A 20,331-nucleotide genomic window follows, 5' to 3' on the forward strand; every position below is an offset into this window, starting at 1 on the left:
ACAAGTGAGAGCCCAGGGGTCTGAACACTCATCCCCTCCCACCACTTTCTGAACACGGCCCAGGAGGAAGCATCCCCTACCACTCTCTGGAAACCATTTGGATCCATTAAGTGGCGGGGGTGGACCATCCGAATCGGTCCCACCTCCCTGCAGAGGGGAAGGGCCGCAGAGAAGTCCAGCTGCACCAGGAAGTGATCTGACCTTGGCACTGCAACCCCCCCTCCCCGCCCACAAGGCCATAGCTGTCAAGTTACAGATTTGAAAATAAGGGACCAGCAGCCTTGAAAATAAGGGACCAGCAGGGGAGTTGTTTCAATAGGATTACTTTGCTGCACATTTTAATTATGGATGCTTATTTTATTCTAAGTTTTAATTATGGGTATTCGTCTTTGTGCAAATAGGCGGTACTCCACCTTGTGTTTTCCAAGTCATTCTGCCTACACAAGCATTCCAGTTTGCCTGATGGAAGGGTCCACTTTCTCCTCGCCTCCTGAGCTGTTCTGGGGAGTTCCCTCCCAATGCCCTAGAGCCAAAATCCAGGGGTTCATGGGGGCATGGAGAGGGGGAGGAATGGGGGGCAGGCCCCATTTTGCAGCCGATGGGGCTGGTTAGGTGAATCCAGGCCACTATTTGTTCTCATTTGCCCACTGCTTAGAAACCAATCTGAGCATTCCGTGATCAATCTAGAAATGAAATCAGCCTCTTTTGGATGGCCATCTGTCTTGGATGATCTAGCAGAGATTCCTGCATTGCAGGGGGTCTCTCGGGTCTGAAAGACAAGCAGGGAGGGTGGCTTCTGGCAAAAGGAGAGGGAGCCACCGGTGGCTCCTCCTTCTCCTGACTCACCTCTGCCTCTCGACCTCCCTCCTCCCACTCGCCTCCTTCCTCTTCTGCCTCTGATTCTGCACTACATTCTGCCACAGAGTCTCCCAGCTCACTAAGCCTTATTACCACTTCAGCTTCTGAAACCTCCTCTTCCCAACCTTCTGCCTCTTCCCCCTCTGACCGCCAGTCCTTCTTCTACCTCTACTTCTTGGGCTCTCAGCCGTCTTCCCTTCCTGGTTCCCCAGCTGCTTCCTCCCACCACTCCTCTGTGCCCAACCAGTTCATGACATTGCTCCATCCCTCGGCCTCAGTCCCCACAAGGCAGCTTCCCCTGACCTGATCTGGTTCCACAGCTGCTGCTTCCCTTCTGCCCCCATGAAAAGGTGGATCAGGAGGTCTTCCCGGCATCCTTCTGCCACCTGCAAGAGAAAAAAGGTAAGCAGGACGCCAGGAGTGCCTGCTTCTCTCACAGGTGAAATAGGGCATCTCTAACTGCAGATGGGCTTTTGAGAAAGACTTACCTGCTGAGAGCATTTGAATGTTTGTGCCCATTTAATATGTTTGTTGTGCAGAAATACATCTCCCCTCCTCTGGACCCTTCTTCCCAATTGTCTCCCCCCAAAATAAGATGAAAAGAACCCTGAGATGAGTTGGAAAACAAACAGAATGAGACCAAATGGAGAAAAACCACCTTCCTCCTTACCCAGTGGCCTCTCTCTGGTGTCCAACGGAGGCCTCTCTGCCTCACTGGAATCCAGGTCCATTTCTGCAAAGAGATCCTTTCCCTGAAAAAGAAACAAGGATTCAAAACAGAGAATGGTGAGAAATGTAGGAAAGAGAATAACAAAGACTTGAAGGGAAGCCCGGGCAGACATTTGTCTGACAATACAAGGAACATAATAAATATTCTGGAGAAACTACAAGTGAACATTAACACTAAAGCTGTTCTTATATTTGTGGACGCGGAGAAAGCTTTCGACAATATTTCCTGGAGCTTTATGAAGAAAAATTTACAAGGGATGGGGGTTGGTCAGGGGTTTGAGAATGGTATAGGTGCAATTTATTCAGAACAAAAGGCTAAGTTAATTGTGAACAACGTAGTTACAGAAGAATTTAAGATAGAGAAAGGAACACGACAAGGTTGCCCAATTTCCCCATTGCTTTTTATATCTGTTCTGGAGGTTCTGTTAAATATAATTAGAAGAGACCAATTGGTTAAAGGTATACAAGTTGGAGCAAAACAGTACAAATTGAAAGCGTTTGCTGATGATCTGGTACTGACATTACAGGAACCAGAGTCCAGTACTAAGAGAGTACTGGAACTAATTCAAGAATTTGGCCAGGTAGCAGGTTTTAAATTGAACAAAATGAAAACCAAAGTGCTAGAGAAAAATCTAACAGAGATCGAGAAAGAGAGGTTCCAGAAAGAGACAGGATTAACACTGGTTAAAAAAGTGAAATATTTAGGGGTGAATTTGACAGCTAAAAATGTGAACTTATTTAAGGACAATTATGAAAAATGTTGGTTGGAAGTGAAAAAGGATTTAGAAATATGGTCAAATTTGAAATTATCAATGCTGGGCCGAATCGCTGCTATAAAGATGAATGTATTGCCTAGAATGTTGTTTTTGTTTCAAACACTGCAAGTTATAGATAAGATGGAGTGTTTCAAGAAGTGGCAGAGAGATATCTCAAAATTTGTCTGGCAGGGCAAGAAACCTCGAATAAAATTTAAGATTTTAACTGATGCCAAAGAAAGAGGTGGATTTGCCCTGCCGGACCTTAAACTATATTATGAAGCAGCGGCGCTTTGCTGGCTGAAAGAATGGCTACTTATTGAGAATACTGATATTTTGGATTTGGAAGGTTTTAACAACGTATTCGGATGGCATGCATATTTGTGGTATGATAAGGTCAAAGCACATAAAGCATTTAAGAATCATATTGTCAGAAAATCTCTTTTTAATGTCTGGATAAGATATAAGGATTTATTGGAAAATAAAAACCCAAGGTGGCTGTCTCCAATGGAAGCGAAAGCTCAGAAAAAACTCAATATGGAGGCCAGTTGGCCGAAAGAATATATGTTAAAGAATATATGTTAAATAAATTATTGACGGAAAGCAGGAAAGGTTAAATTACCTTGTTTTAATAAAATATGGATAAAAATTTGGGAAAGATGGAAAGGATTTGCTGAAATAACAAATTGAAGCAGAATACAAAAAGGGAGGTGTGAGGAGGTCAAAGAAACAAGCTAATGAAAGTTATACTATAGAAGGTTTAAACTAATTTTGTGTATTTTTTTATTGTTTGATTGTTTATTTTTTGTATTTGTGTTGTTTTGTTATTGTTGGTGTTATATTGTCAAAACTTTAATAAATATTACTTTAAAAAAACAAAAACAAAGGAAAGTCTCTCTCACCTGCTTTCTCTGTTCCTGCTTTCTCTCCTCTGCCTGACTCAGGAGGAAACCTTCGGCCAGGGCTACCGCCTGGGAACTGGTCTCCGCTCCGCATTCCCTCACCCAGCTCTCCATCTCCGGGGGAAGGACAGCCAGGAACTGCTCCAAGATCACCAGGTCCAGCATCTCAGCTTTTGTGTGCCTTTCTGGCTTCAGCCACTGATGGTCAAGGTGGTAGAGTCGGCTGCAAACCTCTTGGGGTCCTTTGGCCTCCTGGCAGCAGAACTGCCTCAACTGCCAGCTCTGCACCTCTGAGCGGAGGGTGTCCTCCTCACCCAGGATCTTCTGCACTAGTGTATCTGAAGAAGTGTGCATGCACACGAAAGCTCATACCAAGAACTAACTTAGTTGGTCTTTAAGGTGCTACTGGAAGGAAAAAAAAAATTTGTTTTGAATAATAATAATAATAATAATAATAATAATTATTATTATTATTATTATTATTATTATTACAACCCCCAGCAATGCAGGAATCTCAGCTGAAGCATCCATGGCAGATGGCCGTCGGATCTCTGCTTAGAAACCTCCACGGAAGGAGAGTCCACCACCTCCCAAGGGAGACCTTTCCCCTGCCCAACTGCTCTTAGATGTCCCTCAAGGCAGCGGGTCCTGAGTTCCAGCCCTGCTGAAACAATCGCACTGGCTGCCAAGGAGGAACCAAGCGAAGTTCAAAATAAATAAATCCTATTCTCATCAGAAATGAGTAATACTTTCTTTTCTTTAAAAAAAAATATATTTATTGAAATTTTCAAAAAATAAAAAAGAAAGACAAAAAAGAGAAAAGAGAGAAAAAAGAAGAAAAAGGAACAATTAAAAAAGTTTACATTGCTTACTTTCCATAACCAATTTCCTTGACTTCCCCACACCTGCCCTTCTTGTATTCCAATTCCAATTTTTAGCTCAGCAAATTCTTGTCCAAACACTTTACCTTATTTTCTCTAATTCATTTTAATTAACCAATTTTAACTTATAAACCTCAATCTTTATATATCAATACTTATTCTTAAAAAACTTTTCCTAAATTCACCCCATCAATTTAATTAACCCATTTTAACTTAAAAACCTCAATCTTTATACGTCAACACTTATTCTTAACAATCTTTTTCTAAGGTCGGCCCCAATTCCCTTCCCCAAAATCCCCATTTTTATGTTAGTGGCAAAACCAACTTAATTGAGTAATACTTTCTTATGCATGCTTGTGCACGCATCAAAAATATGCTATTTCCCTTTCCATAAATGCTTAATTGCTAATTCAAAGGACTGAAAATGGATGGTTGTTGTTATTATGTTTAGGGAAGCTTTTAATATTTGATGGACTATTGTATTTTAATATTTTTTTGGAAGCTTCCCAGAGTGGCTGGGAAACCCAGGCAGATGGGTCAGGTATAAATTATTATTATTATTATTATTATTATTATTATTATTATTATTATTATTATTATTACTACTATTGACCAGGTGAGTGTTCTCCTTTTGAAAGAGGCAGGTGGAATCTCCACAGTTGCTAATAGCATAGCGTTGAAAGACTAGTGAAATATGGGGAGCCCTAGAGCATCTGCTTGGCATGCAGAATGTCCCAGGGTCAACCCCTGACATCTCCTGCAAGGGCTGGACGAAATCCCTGCCTGAAACTCTGGGGAGCTGCTGCCAGTCAGTGTAGGCCAGGGGTCCTCAAACTATGTCCCGTGGGCCGAATCCAGCCCGTCAGGGTCGTGAATCTGGCCTGCACGGCCATTTCAGAACCCACCAAGTGTCTGATGCTGAAAGCATCTCACCATCCACTCAGTCCTTGCGTCACACTGAGGTAAACACCACAGGTGTGGTGGCGGCTCTACCAATGAAAGGCCATTGGTAGGGAAGGCCATTGGAAAGGTCACCTGGGAACGGAGAAGTGTTGTCTTTTGGCTCGAAGAGTGAAGTGCAGGTTGGTGGAGGAAGGCAGACATGGGTCGGTTTCATTACGTAGATGTTTATTTTAAAGGTGGGAGAAGGAAGTACAGTATAGTCCTATTTCTGTGCGTGGAGCAGCGGTCTTTCCACTCATGCGGTTAACATGCTCTGAAAGTTGGGATCTGTTTTGAGATTTAAATTTTAAAGGGGTGGCGTGGAACTGGATATTGACCATCTTCTTAGCCTGGGGCAGGGGTCAGCAACCTGTTTCAGCCACGGGCCGGTCCACCGTCCCTCAGACCATGTGGGGGGCCAGACTATATTTTTGGGGGGGCTGAACGAATTCCTATGCCCCGCAAATAACCCAGAGAGGCATTATAAATAAAAGGGCACATTCTACTCATGTAAAAACACGCTGATTCCCGAATTGTCCGCGGGCCGGATTGAGAAGACGATTGGGCCACATCTGGCCTGGGGAGCCACATTCTGGCTGAAGGAGGCCAGGATTGGCAATCAAGGCCTGGGGTGTCCCTCCTCCCCTGCAGTAGGAATTTGGAATCAGGAGAAAACTCTTGGAATAGCCTTGCCAGGAGCTCAGAGACGGACTCACCTGTCCCCATGTCCTTCTCTTTGCAGATGTGCTGTGGTTGCACATCCCTCCCCCAGGGGTGAGTATTGGGGAGAACCAGAGCAGGGACTCAGACCTGCCCTCCTTGCCCCACAATCTGCACTCTCGGAGGTGGAGAAGCCCTCCCTTCCTGAGGAACTGACTTTTGCCTTTCAGCTGCTGGAGGAAGATCAGCTGTACCTGCCGGAGGTGATTCATCACTGCCAGGCAGCTCAGCTCAGGGGGCTCCGAACCCTGAAGTGCTCCAAGCAGGAGACGGCCAAAGCCATCCTGGTGAGTGATGGGTGGTGTGGGGGACCCTCATGGGGAAGTGGGGGAGGGAGGGGCTTTGGAGAAGGGGTTCTCCGTCTGCCAGAGGAGGAGGACCATACTGGCCTAGGTTCATGTATCCTGCTTGAAAGGGGAATCATCTTAGGGACTTCCTGTGAAAATCTGGGTCAGGAATGCTGTTCCTGGAATGTACAAACACACAAAACGTAACAGTCTGTGGATTCACATAAACAATACTCTTCTATATATTCTCATCACAATATCAAATGTTTATCTTGCACATAAACAACACATAAATTGCAATAATATAGACGGAAGTCCCAATAAATCAGTTCATTCAAAAGACCAAATGTCTGCTAGTTTCTGTTCCACATACGTTCATAAAGTCCAAATTGGAGCCTATTACAGTTCCACAGTGTTGACAAGGATTTCCGGAATAATGCCTTGTTTCGCTCTCATGGGCTTCATTCCTTCTACATATTCTAAGTAATATAAATGACTATAATGTCACAATTCAACATATTTTAACAAATTAACAAACCTGTGTATGGATCAAGTTTGCTTTACATTTGTTGTTTTAAAGGGGTCACTTAAAGAAGAAAACCTTGCAGCTGCAGATTGCTGTCACCTGTAACTAAAATCAATGCTGCGCCTGTCTATATACATTGTAAGACTTGTTGTTCACTGCAGAAACCACTGTGTTATAAGTTCCATTGTCTGGATACTTCATATATGGTATGTACTTTTATAGCACAATTGTTTTTATAATTTTAATTTGTTAAATGATCTAGTGGTCGATCCACCACTCTGGTCACTGCTCCCTGAGAAAAGCTCAAGAACTCTGGGCAAAGACAATGGGTAGATCACTGGCAGGATTTTTATTACTGGGAGTAGATCTCAGTCTCTTGGAAGTTCTGGCATTGTGGCTAGTTCAAGGTACTAGCACAACTTTAATTGCCACTCATCTTTTGTTGATATTAACTCATTTTCCAGTATTTTGCTATTAACATCCTAGCCGCTGTTGTCGTGTAAAGAAACACTCTCTTATTTTCATTTGGTATGCTTATTGTAAGAATATAAAATAGGAAAGCTTTGGTTTTCTTTAAAATAAATAGCATTTATTTTATTTTATTTTACCTTTGGGGACATGTCCACCACATGTGGAATAAGGTTCCCTCATTTTGTCCGCATCTCCAACATTTATTGCTGATATTTATTTATTTTGACTGATTTGGATGGGGTCAGGTACCATCTAAAAATCAGATAGCATGTGGTGAATTTTAAGTCTTTTTTCATAATTTCCCCCATTTTTCATCTTCATTGGATAGCCACAATCGTGTGCCCATTTCACCATCACCTCCTTCACCTCCTAGTCCTTAAGGTTCCAGTCCAGTAACAATCTGTGTGGTTTTGATATCTTTGTATTATTTAATAATATTATTTAAAAACAACGACAACCCGCTGTTGTTCTGTCAAGTCCATTTATTTTTTGTCTGGAAAAAATTGTTTAGCTGGTAATCTATCTTTTTTACTTTTGTTTTCCTTTTATATTTTTTTTTTGTATTTTTAGCATATAATAACAGTCGTAATTATATGGAAATGTGATAATAATATTGAAATGAATAAAATGCTTAACTCGCCAAGATTTTTATTGTTTGCGGCTTCCCAAGGAAACTCAATGAGATTCTCTCCTTTTTGGCTTTTACCTCTTACCTTTATAACTGTGTCTTTATGTCCCAAAAGTCCTGCCCCACCCTCCCGCTTACAGGATATCCCTTCTACAGATGTCAACGCAGACCCAACGGTGGAAAACCCTCAGCCCAATTCCTCGTGACCACAAGACTATTTATTACCTGCAGCAACAACAAAAGACACCAGAGTGGCCACAGCTATCTCTTTCCAAAGGATATAGACTGACAGGGAGGGGGCTGACAAAGGGGGGAAAGTTGAATTGCAAGCACATTCTCTTACCTCTTAAACCTCAAGACTCTGTGCCCCAGGATTGAAAAGATATGTAAAAGATCACGATTGCCTCAAGATAGGCAACTCAGATTTCATTAGTATGTTGTGTGTTATTATGTAGGAATGCTGTGTCTGAGAGTATGCTATTTCCACAAAGGGGGGATTCAATTTTTGTGTATAATTGTTTTTATGTTCAATGTATAGTGTCTTATTGCCTACACCCCAGTGGAGGATTCTCATGCATTTTAAGCTTTCTAATAGATCAGACTATTGCGGAGTCCAGTATTGAGATTAGATCAATTTATGACCACATTTCCTTGTTCCACCTGGCACTCTGCAGTGTGCCAACCTTCTCTATCCATTTTTAAATGGTTTCAAATCCACTTCGCCAAGACAAAGCTTCAGGAGCCATTAAAAAGCAGATACATGAAGGTGTATATGCTTTGACTTAGCAGGAATGGTCCCTTATAGAGTTAAAATGACTAATTTGAACAACTGCCCTTTTTAGAATGGTTTTTCACAGACATAAAAGACAGAGTCGGTTTTGTCCTCCCAGACTTTAAATTATATTATGAAGCTGCATGCCTGATATGGATTAGGGACTGGGTGAAGTTGGAAAAGCAAGAAGCATTAGAATTGGAAGGACATGACAATAGATTTGGCTGGCACGCATATTTATGGCATGGGAAAGGGAAGGTACATAAAAGTTTTTATAACCATATAATTTTGAAATCACTAATGAGTGTATGGGAGAGATACAAAGATTTGTTAGAACAGCAACCCCCTTGGTGGCTTTCACCACATGAAGCTTTACTGCTCAAACCACTTGGAAAGAAAGGAAAGTGGCTTACCTATGCTGACTTTTTAAAGGACCAAGAAGGAAAATGGAAACGAAGAGATTACGAGGAAATAAAAGACCATTTTCAGAGTTGGTTACAAGAAGACAATAAGAAATGATTTCGCTACACAACATCTAGATTTCAAAAGGAAGTCGTAGAAGGGAAAGGGAAGTTGCTGAAAGGTGCATATAGTATTCTGCTAGAATGAGAAACAAAAGATGAAGAGGTGAAATCAGTCATGATTAAATGGGCACAAGATATAGGTTATAATATAATGTGGGAAGGGAGGTTTTCTTTCTGGGGGGAGGGGAAAATGGGGGGAATGAGGATGATGTGTTTTTTATAAATTGCTGCTGAAATTCCTAATAAAAAATATTCAAAAAAAAAGTTGAGAACCATGGGGCTATATAAATTCTAATTGGAATCAGTTTGAATTGGGCAAGTGTATCCAGGCTGCAATTATCTTTTTGGTCCCTTAGGAACTGTGGGGTTAGGCTCTGCGATCCAGAGCCTGTGGAGTCTGGTACTCTTACGCTGCGACTCAGCTTCCTGGACTTGTAGCAGAGAAACACAGCTTTGTGCTTGTGTGCATCTATACACAGCCACTTTCTAATCTAAGCAGCTTTATGTACAGAAGCAAAAATATGTACAGAAGCAAAAATAATTCATCCGTTCTGGGAGCGGCAGATATCGCTACTCCTTTCGTCTTGGTCAGAAAACGAAAGCAGAAAGACAAATAACAGATCCCAGATGTAGGGATCTCCACCCCTCAGTGGGCACAACATAAGACTCTGAGCTGTTTTAACCCTGTAAGCTCTGATTCTCCTCACACCCCCTCTTGTCCTGCACTGCTGGGGCTCGTAAGCATCAACACTTACCCCCAAAACAACCCTGCACAGAATTCACTGTGCCTCTGGAAACTCAAAGGTTTAGTAAACCCATCTGCCAGATTCTGCTGGCTTGGACAGTACTTCAGCATCACCAAGCCTGACTGGACATTCCGACACACGTTTTGGAAACATATGTCCAAATGTTTGGTTCTGGCCTTAAACTGCCCAGACTCTGCCAACTTCAGACAGGGTTGATTATCCTCCCAAACAGTGACGGGCAAACAACAATCCCCGCAGATTTCTTGGACCAAACACGTGTAAAACTCTAGTTCTCTGCAAAGCTCTGACAATGCACTGAATTCAGCTTCAGTAGAGGAAAGCGCAATGAGACTCTGCTTTTGGGACTTCCACCCAACTAGAGTGTCCCCAAACTTTATTCCCATCGCAGGCACAGACTTCCTGTCTTCCAGATTCGCCCAGTCGCTATCAGTCCAGCATGTAAGCTTGGTTTCACCCTTAGCTGACAGTTTGAGACAGAAATCTTTGGTATCCTGCAGGTAACCCAGCATCCTCTTGATACCATTCCAGGCACTCACACTTGGCCTTGTAGCTTCCCTGCTGAGCAGATTGGTAGCAAATGCTAGCGTATGTCTGGTCTGCTCCACTGGGAGAGATACAGCAAACTACCCAGAGCTGACTGAAAGATCTCAGTGTTTTCGAACTCGGCACATTCCCGTAGCTGACTGTCTTTCATTCTGAACTTCTCAAGCAACAGCTCAATCTGGCCTTTCTGACTGAGCAAGAAGCTTCCGTCCTGGGACCTATCTATCTGGACGCCTAGGTAAACTTTCACTGGATCTAGGTTTTTGAGTTGGAAATGTTTTCCAAGCTCTGTGGCAAACCCTTGAACCTCTTTCCCTGTCTTTGCCACATAGATTGTATCATCCACAAAAATCAAGACCACCTCTTGTGACTCTCCTGACCCTTTCAGGTACAGGCAGCTATCAGCAAGACTCCTCTTGAAACCCATGCTAAGGCTTCATTCAGACACAAGTTCCAGTTCCTGGCCGATTGCTTCAGACCGTAAATGGACTTATGAAGCTTCCACACTGCATCTGGCCTATTGCTCTCAAGCCCTGGAGGAGGATGCATGTACAGATCCTCCTGGAGGTCTGAGTTCAAATAGGCTACATCCACATCAAAGTGATGCACCTGATGACCTCTCTGTGCAGCAATGGCTAAGAGCATGCACAGACTTTTACTTCTGGAGGTAGGAGCATACACCTCAGTGTAAGGCAGCAGTTCCACTGCGTAAACCCTCTGGCTACCAGCCTAGCCTTGTACTGTGGTTCTCCAGTTCCTGTGGGTTTAAGACGGTAAACCCGGCGGCTGCTCACGGCCTGCTTGCCTGCTGGCAGTGTCGTGATGGAGAACACACCTAGAGACTCCATTGAGTTCATTTCCTTCTGCATTGCCTCTTGCCACTTCCTGGCTTCCTCTTCAGGCAACTTCTGAACTTCCTCAAAACTCTCTGGTTCACACTGAGCCACACCAATCCACACGCTAGTGACCTCAAACCTTTCAGGTGGTTTTCCTTTAGTAGTGTGAGCTGAACACCTCAGCACAACCTCAGGTACCCCCTCTGACCCACTAGGGCCAACTAGTGTGTCCTTGCTCTCCCCTCTGACTTACTGCGCATTCTGGATTTCTCAACTGGACTTGTGGGTGAGAAGGAGCACTCTTTGGCTCTAGCTTAACAGCTTTAGGAGATGCCCTTTCCTGTTCCTGCTCTGGGTTGGGACTCTGAGCCTCAGCAGCAGGATCAGTTTCTACCTTTCCTTCATCAGCAGAGTCAAGCAGACTCTCTGAAAGAATGTCTGGATTCCCATGTATGCATTTCCACCCACTCTGCTCACAGAACTCAGCACTCCTGCTGACTAGAATCCTAGACTGATTGCCTTCTGGATAGGCAAATCTCCACCACTTGGTCCCTGGCTCATACCCACAAAGGATCATTCTCTGGGACCTAGGGCCACCCTTTCTGTGTTTGGCACAAGGACCCAAGCCTCACATCCAAACACACGGAAGAAATGCACCTTGGGCTTAGAATAGAATCATAGAATCATAGTGTTGGAAGAGACCACAAGGGCCATCGAGTCCAACCCCCTGCCAAGCAGGAAACACCATCAGAGCACTCCTGACATATGGTTGTCAAGCCTCTGCTTAAAGACCTCCAAAGAAGGAGACTCCACCACACTCCTTGGGAGCAAATTCCACTGTCGAACAGCTCTTACTGTCAGGAAGTTCTTCCTAATGTTTAGCTGGAATCTTCTTTCCTGCAGTTTGGATCCATTGCTCCATGTCCGCTTCTCTGGAGCAGCAGAAAACAACCTTTCTCCCTCCTCTATGTGACATCCTTTTATATATTTGAACATGGCTATCATATCACCCCTTAACCTCTTCTTCTCCAGGCTAAACATGCCCAGCTTCTTGCTGTGCAGCAGAAAATAGGGTGTGTCCCCTACTACAGAACTGTAAGAACGGTTCAGTGAACGATGTGGATTTCCACGCTTCCAGCCAAAACCGCTGGGGCAACCCTGTGTCAAAGAGCATGGTTTTGGTTGCCTCCTGCAGCATTCTCTAACTGCATTCTGAAACTCCATTCTCCTGAGGAGAATTTGCTACAGTCAACCTGTGGTGTGTGCCTTTCTGGCAGAAGAAGTTCTGCAACGCAGACCTGGTGAACTCTCCACCGCGATCTGATTGAAAGCCCTTGACCCGCAGTAAGAACAGTAGTTCTCACTGCCGTTATCCAGTCTTTCACCAAAGCAGCAGCCTCTCACTTGTGCTTCAGAGAGAAAATCCACCCATTTCTGGAATAATCATCCACCAGAGATAGCACAAATTTGGCCCCGCCCAGACTGGCAACTGGCATAGGGCCGCAAAGGTCTGCATGGACTAGCTCAAAAGGTTTTGTGGTTACTCTGTCAGACCTAGGATAAGAGCACGTCTGAACCTTGGCTTTCTTGAAGGCACCCTGCATTCCAGGTATTTGTCACATGCCTTCATCTTGCACCCCTCAGTGCACCCTGGGACCTTCTTCACGTACCCCCAGTTGATATGTGACATTCTCCGCTGCCAAACGCCATGATGGCACCCATCATGAATGGGAAGGTTACCACACTGTGCTTGTGCATCCTCAGTGGGACCTTTACGTGCAATAGGCGATTCTAGCACAAACAGCCTGTCTTTGCACTCAACACTGACCAGTTGTCGCCCACCTCTGGAAATGGAATAAACATTATTTTCAAAACACACTTTGAACCCAACATGGACAAGAGAGGAAACAGAAAACAAACAGCACTGCATCTCTGGAACGACATAGGCCTCAATCTCTGCCTGTAAAAAAGAACAATAAACAGAGCCAGACATAGCGCTTGGAACCATCTGCAAGAGTTACACTTCTTCCAGTTTTCACAGCCTTGCAGTTCCACAAAAAACCACTAGATAGCGATGACATGAGGTGGTGACTGGCCCCACTGACAATCACCCAGCTCAGCACGTGGCCCTGGTCGCAGTTTTTCACTGTTGCCATAGCAGCAGCCAAATGATACTGTGACGACATATCTCTGCCAGTTTCCTTGAGACCTTTCGAGGCTTCCCACACTTGGCAGCTCCTGTTACCTGGTTGCCAAAGAAAACGGCCTTGGAGACATCCTGTGGCTCCACTGGACAATTCCGGACCAGGCGGAATTCAGAGCTGCACCGGAAACGCATAGGGAAGAAAAAGCTTTCAGTCTCTTCACTTCTCCCTTCTCCCTTCACCCCCACTCTTGGGTGCAGCACAGCCTGGGCCTGCTCACCCTCCAGCTTTCTGCCTGGAATGCCTATAATGGCAGGAACTTTTTAAAAAATTAATATTTTGAGCTCGTAGTTCAATTTCCCAGCAGCTCCCCTTGCCCGGGAGAACACTTCTAGCATTCCATCTCCTCTACCTGTGGCATTGTTCAGCAGTGGGGACAGTGACCTCTTCACACCGGATGTCCATTTGGTATGGCCCTTTCCAGGTTTTTGCCTGCTCATTGTGTTTGTCTTTCATTTGTTCTCCTATGTGTGTTGCCAGTAGAAGCCACAATTCTGTGGGTACTCTAGGTGGTGCAGAAAGTTGGTAGCTATTCCCTACACCCACAGGTCTCAGGATGGTTACAACATAAAAAAAAAATAAAAACACAAAACACCACATTTTAAAAGGGCATTAAATGTCAATCAGCCAAAGGCCTGGTTAAAAAAGTGTGGATTTGCCTGGCTCCTAAATCTGTACAATGGTTTTTCTAACCTTTGTATGGATTCTTTGATGGGAAGTAAGATTGGCCTTCTGACTGAAGCTTTTTCCACATTCCACACACTGATATGGTTTCTCCCCTGTATGAATTCTTTGATGTGAAGTGAGATTGTGGCTGTGACTGAAGCTCTTTCCACATTCCACACACTGATATGGTTTCTCCCCTGTATGAATTCTTTGATGGGAAGTGAGTTTGGAATTCTGAGTGAAACTCGTTCCACATTCCACACACTGATAGGGTTTCTCCCCTGTATGAATTCTCTGATGCTTAGTGAGATAGGAGCTCTGAGTGAAGCTCTTTCCACATTCCACACACTGATGGGGTTTCTCGCCTGTATGAATTCTCTGATGCTTAGTGAGATAGGAGCTCTGAGTGAAGCTCTTTCCGCATTCCACACACTGATAGGGTTTCTCCCTTGTATGAATTCTTCGATGGGAAGTGAGAGAGGAGCTTTCAGGGAAGCTCTTTCCACATTCCACACACAGATAGGGTTTCTCCCCTGTATGAATTCTTTGATGGTAAGTGAGATTGGTGATCTGACGGAAGCTCTTTCCGCATTCCACACACAGATAGGGTTTCTCCCCTGTATGAATTCTTTGATGGTAAGTGAGACCGGAGATCTGACTGAAGCTCTTTCCGCATTCCACACACTGATAGGGTTTCTCCCCTGTATGAATTCTCTTATGGGAGGTGAGATCATGGCTCATTCTGAAGCTCTTTCCGCATTCCACACACGGATAGGGTTTCTCCCCTGTATGAATTCTTCGATGTGAAGTGAGATCGGAGCTCTTCCTGAAGCTCTTTCCACATTCGACACACTGATAGGGTTTCTCCCCTGTATGAATTCTTCGATGTGAAGTGAGAGAGGAGCTCTGAATGAAGCTCTTTCCACATTCCACACACTGATAGGGTTTTTCTCCTGTATGAATTCTTTGATGGGAAGTGAGATGGGAGATCCAACTGAAGCTCTTTCCACATTCCACACACTGATAGAGTTTCTCCCCTGTGTGAATTCTTTGATGGGAAGTGAGAGAGGAGCTCTGGCTGAAGGTCTTTCCACATTCCATGCGCTGATAGAGTTTATTTCCAATGAGATTTTGTTGATGGGAAGTGGAATTGGAGCTCTGATTGCAGCTTTCTCCACACTCTAAATTTTTACGCGGCTTCTCCTCTCTGGGGATTTTATCGTGGTCACCTTTGTTCACAATTTTCGATTCATCACAATCTGCAATGGAGACAAAAAGGGATTAGAGCCTCAGGAACAAATGGAGAAGAACTGAAGGAAGTTGGGCTTGTGTTCATTACCTGTGTTGTTTGTCATTAACCATCATATTTATTATTATGTTCTTTTCCCAGAAACGATATATAAATATATAATGAAATTAAGAAGGTGCTTAAGTGTACATTTCATAAAAAACCAGAGGCTTTTCTCCTGGGCATGGTAGGCCAATTGGTGTCAAAGAAAGATAGGACGTTTTTTATGTATGCTACAACAGCAGCAAGAGTCCTACTAGCAAAGTATTGGAAGACACAAGAACTACCCACACTGGAAGAGTGGCAGATGAAGGTGATCGAGTATATGGGACTAGCAGAGATGACAAGCAGAATCCGTGACCAAGGGAAAGAGACGGCGGAAGAAGATTGGAAGAAATTTAAACTTTATCTTAAAAATACTTGCAAAATTATTGAGTGTTAAAATGCCATGGGTAAAGCATAACAGATTTGCAGCGATAAATGATTGGATAAGAGGAAAGAAAGGGGTTAAAGAAAGGAATTAATAGCAATTTAGACCAGGGGTTGCTGGGGGAAAAAAAGCTTAAAACAGGGATGCAGAAAAGGGAGGCATGGGGAAGTCGTTGAAATTGGGTACATGAAAAAATTTATGAAATTATACATGTTTATATGTTTGTTTGTTAGTGTTTGTTGTTTGTATTGTCTTATATTATATGTTGAAAAACCAATAAAAATTTTATATATAAAAAAAAACATATTTATTATTATGTTCTGATGAGTTGCTGAATGTTGGTTTGTTTGATATACAGTAGTGGTCAAAATTGTGGAAGACTTTTGGAAAAAAGTGTATTTCAGAGTTTTGATGGCTTATAACACCACTTCATTTGGAGTAATATCATAAAATAATATATCAATGGAAAGATAATTTAATGAAGACTGCAATTCAACAAAGGTTGTTCAATTACCCATATTCTATCAAATGTTATAGTCAAATAACCAGAAAAAGGAAGCACAACTTGCTTAGGTTGACTTTTGTCAGTGTGTTATGTGATTGCTGTCAAGTTGGTTGTTTTTTTTTGTTCTTTCATTTAGTGAGGTTGTAAAACATAATAAAATTATAGAAATGGCACAAAGAGTTGACTGGTCACCCAGAAAGCAATGTAAAATTGTAGTATTAAGTGAACAGGGCTACAGTTATGAAGAAATTAGATGAAAGATTGGGGAAAACTTAACCAAAGTTGGCATTTCAATATTATTGAAGAGGTATAAGGAGACTCAGCAACTATAAAATCAGACTGGTAAAGGCAGGAAAAGGTGCACAAAGGCAAGTGACGATCGAAGAATAGAGAGACTGTCCCTACATGACAGAAGAAAATCATTTTGGTGTATACAAGATGACATGGCGAGATGTAATGTGAAGTTGAGTGCAAGGACTGCTCTAAATGTTAGAATTCTAAGGAAAAAGCCATTGTTATCTCTCAAGCATGAGTTTAACCAAACTGCGGGAGGCAGTGGAAGACAGTAGGACCTGGCGTGCTCTGGTCCATGGGGTCACAAAGAGTCATACATGACTAAACGACTAAAGAAAATCTCTCAAGCAAAGGTTGAAAAGATTTTTTTAAAAAAATAAATTTTATTAACCGGCCAATCACATCAAATCAAACCACATCACATAAATTCCAAATTACAGAGTCGAATTTTTAAATTTTGTTGGGGGGTCCCATACTTCCAGATCCGAGGAAGGATTCTGATCTAATCCTTACTTCTGCATTAATGTCCAAATCAGTCCAAATAAGTCCAAATAGATGTTCAAACAGTCCAAACACATATTCATAGTTCTTTCCAATCTTATCTTGCTGTTTCCACATCACTTCTTAATCATATATTTTCTCTTTGTCCTTTATGGTCTCTTCTGATGGTCTCCTTAAGCCGATAAAACTCCGATAATACTCCTGTGTGGATTTCCCGTCGTCAATCCTCAATTCCAGATGGTTCCCATAAATCGTCACCTTCGGAGATAAGATCACTTTTTCCCTCGTAAATTATAGCTCTGTCGCTCTTAAGACCTCTTTGAGGAGTTTCTCCCACGATGTAAGAACGCTCTCTTTCACTCTTCCTCCTCCCTGACTTAGTCCTCCGACAGAGCTTCCCAAAATGGCGACGGGATTTTTGACTGTGTCAGAACAAAGCTCTTATACATTCCACAGTCTTCTAGAAACATGCTTTGGTTCGAAAGTTTATCTCCACACAGCCTTAGATTCACAGCTTAAGTCCTTAAAACCTCATTTCTGGCTTTTGCCTCTTGAAGGGAGGGGATTCTTGGGTTTAATCACATAAGTAGGAAAATAAAACATTTCCCCCCCTCCCCCTTCAGTCCTTTGCCATACCGTATCTTGACATGTCTTCTCATAATTTAAATCTTATTTTTCCAGAGACCTCTTCTGTTACAGTCTTCACTCCTCCTCATTTCCTGAAGCATGTGCATTCCTTCGTGCCAAATTGTTTCTTTTGAAGTTCTTGCAGCTAGTGGCGCAGGTCAGAGACAGCGTCCAGGAGTCCCGAGATCCCACAGGAGGGTTTTTGTGCCTAATGCCCCCATCCCCCTCAAAAATTCGGGGGTGATATCGGGCACAGCAGGCAAACGGCCCCACTCACTGTCTTGAGTGTGTAGGGAGCCTAATTACTCCCAACATAGCCTCCAAATTACCTCCTGTGGGTCGGAGAGATGTTATTGTCGGCCATCTTCCTATGCGCCCCCTAGTGGCCCCCCGCAAAGGCTGAGAAGATTAAACCCATGTTAATTGGACGCGGAACAATGGGACAATGTTTTTGGAGGGATGTGACCCAAATCTCCTTGCTTGGTAGTGATGCCATGAAATACACAAGGGGAAGAATCAGAGAAGATTTACATGCTACTTGCATTACACCAACCGTGAAACACCCAGATAGTGTGATGATCTGAGGTTGTATGGCAGCAAAAGGTGTGGGCAGAATTTTCATCATTAAAGGGAATGGAAATGCCCCCAAATAAAAAATGAAATACTTTAGCCCAAACTGAAGCCTTCCGCAGGTGATCTTTTATTAAGTTTCATATTACCGAATTAAACACATCAAACCAATTAGTCCAAATTATAACAATACATATCATGTAATCCAATTATTTTCCAAATTATAAATTTTTGTGGGGGGTACCCATGCTTCTTGATCGGCAGGAGTCCAATCCTCGAATATTTTCTGCTGCTTTCATATTAAGAATGATATTTCCAGTCCCTTCTTCTCAATCCTTGTCGTTACTCATTTTCCTTTTCATTCACCTCCAAATTGCTCCGCAAGTGGGTTGAAAGAAACAGTCTTGTTTGTATTTCTGTGTGGGCTTTGTACTGCTCTCTCGTAAATCCCAATAATCCAGGCATTTCCGCTCGAGCAAGCAATCGCCTTCTTGTTGTTCCGATGAAATACAGTCCAAAAGCTCGCTCTTTAACTTTCCCGACCTGTTGCATCGTAAATTAGTCTTTTTCCGGGAGGGCTGCCCCTTCCAGTTCACAATCTCATCGAAAGTAATAAATCTTTGGCTCGCCCTCCCCAAGACCAAACCTCCTGCAACACGGGTCTCGTATCAAATCTCCATTCTAACTGCGTCACAAAGAGAGCCCTTCTTTCCAAATACTTTACAGAGTAAAACCTTTAAATTCATATTATTCTCACACAGTTCCTTTTTACTCCCATTTGCCAATTAGTTGCTGTGATGGATATTCTAAGAGGGAGGGTTATTAGTTAATCACATAGAGCAAAAAAAGATAAAAAGTCATCCCCCCCCTTTAGTTCTGTTGCACTCCAATCCACATACCAGCATGTCTGCAGTTCTTTGATGTAATCTTCCGTCTCAGTCTTCTTCAATTCAGTGGTAAACTTGTTAGCAGATAAAAACCTCCTGCCTCTCTTGAAGCCTGTGCATTATCTTTCACCAATTTTTTTCCTTTTAAGTAACACAACTAGTTTCGCTCCTGGAAGTAGCTTCGGAGGAGTTCCGAGGCCCGCCAAGGGTTGAGCACCCAGTGCCTCACCCCCTCCTTCTTCCGAACTCGGGGGTGATCTATGGCAACAGCGGGTGAAAACAGCATCTCTCCTCCCTGGAGAGATGAGGGAGACTGATTTACTCCCCATAATCAGCCTCTAATTACCTCGTGCGGGCTGGATAGATGTTAATATCCGCCATCTTCCAAGGCGCCCCTAGCGGCCCCCTACTACTTATATATTTATTTTCTGTTTCAACAGGACTCAGCTCCATGTCCTGTTGCTGCTGTGTGAAAAAGGTGCTTTCAAGATAATCCTATTCCACTGCCGGAATGGACTGGGAATAGCCCAAACATTAACCCAATCAGAAATCTATGGAGCCGACTAAAGAAACTTGTTAATCAGAGGCAACCCAGCAATAAAGCCCAATTAACAGAGGCAATAATTCAATCTTGGTTTCACATTCTTACAGCTCCAGAACTAAAAATTTGGTTCACTTCATGGGAAAGCGTTGTAAGGCTGTAATTAAAGCTAAAGGTTACCAATGGTTACCAAAAGTTTCACGTTTTTTCTTTATGACTGCTGTTCCAATAAATACTCCTTCATAAAAGTCATTACATTACATTCTTCATTAAATTATCTTTCCATTGATATATAATTTTATGGTATTACTCCACACAAAAGTGGTGTTATGAGCCATCAAACCTCAGAAATACACTTTTCACAATTTTGGCCAACAGTATAAGTTGTTCATTTTAAGTTAATGTTCTTTTTATATGGCATCAGAATATTATTATTTCTGTTTCATGTTTATATATGTGTTGGAAGCCGCCCAGAGTGGCTGGGGCAACCCAACCAGACGGGCAGGGTAGAAATAAAAATGTCAGCTTTGTTCCGGAGCTGACAGAGGCTGGAATGTATGAAAGCAAGCAAAGAGAGATAAGGAAACTGGAATGTGAGCTGGAATGTGAGAGGGAGGAGGGGCAGCCGAGTGGCAGAGCTTCAGAGAACAGAGAGCAGGCAGCAGATAGCAAAGATC

General features: G+C 43.1%; 1 pseudogene; it reads right to left on the reverse strand.

Annotated features, from left to right (window-relative positions):
* The window catches only part of LOC128412239 (zinc finger protein 850-like), a 104,280-nt pseudogene that overhangs the window by 24,340 nt on the left and 59,609 nt on the right, over positions 1–20,331 (reverse strand).

This window comes from Podarcis raffonei, chromosome 4 (assembly GCF_027172205.1).
Source record: "Podarcis raffonei isolate rPodRaf1 chromosome 4, rPodRaf1.pri, whole genome shotgun sequence".
NCBI classification, from domain to species: domain Eukaryota; kingdom Metazoa; phylum Chordata; class Lepidosauria; order Squamata; family Lacertidae; genus Podarcis; species Podarcis raffonei.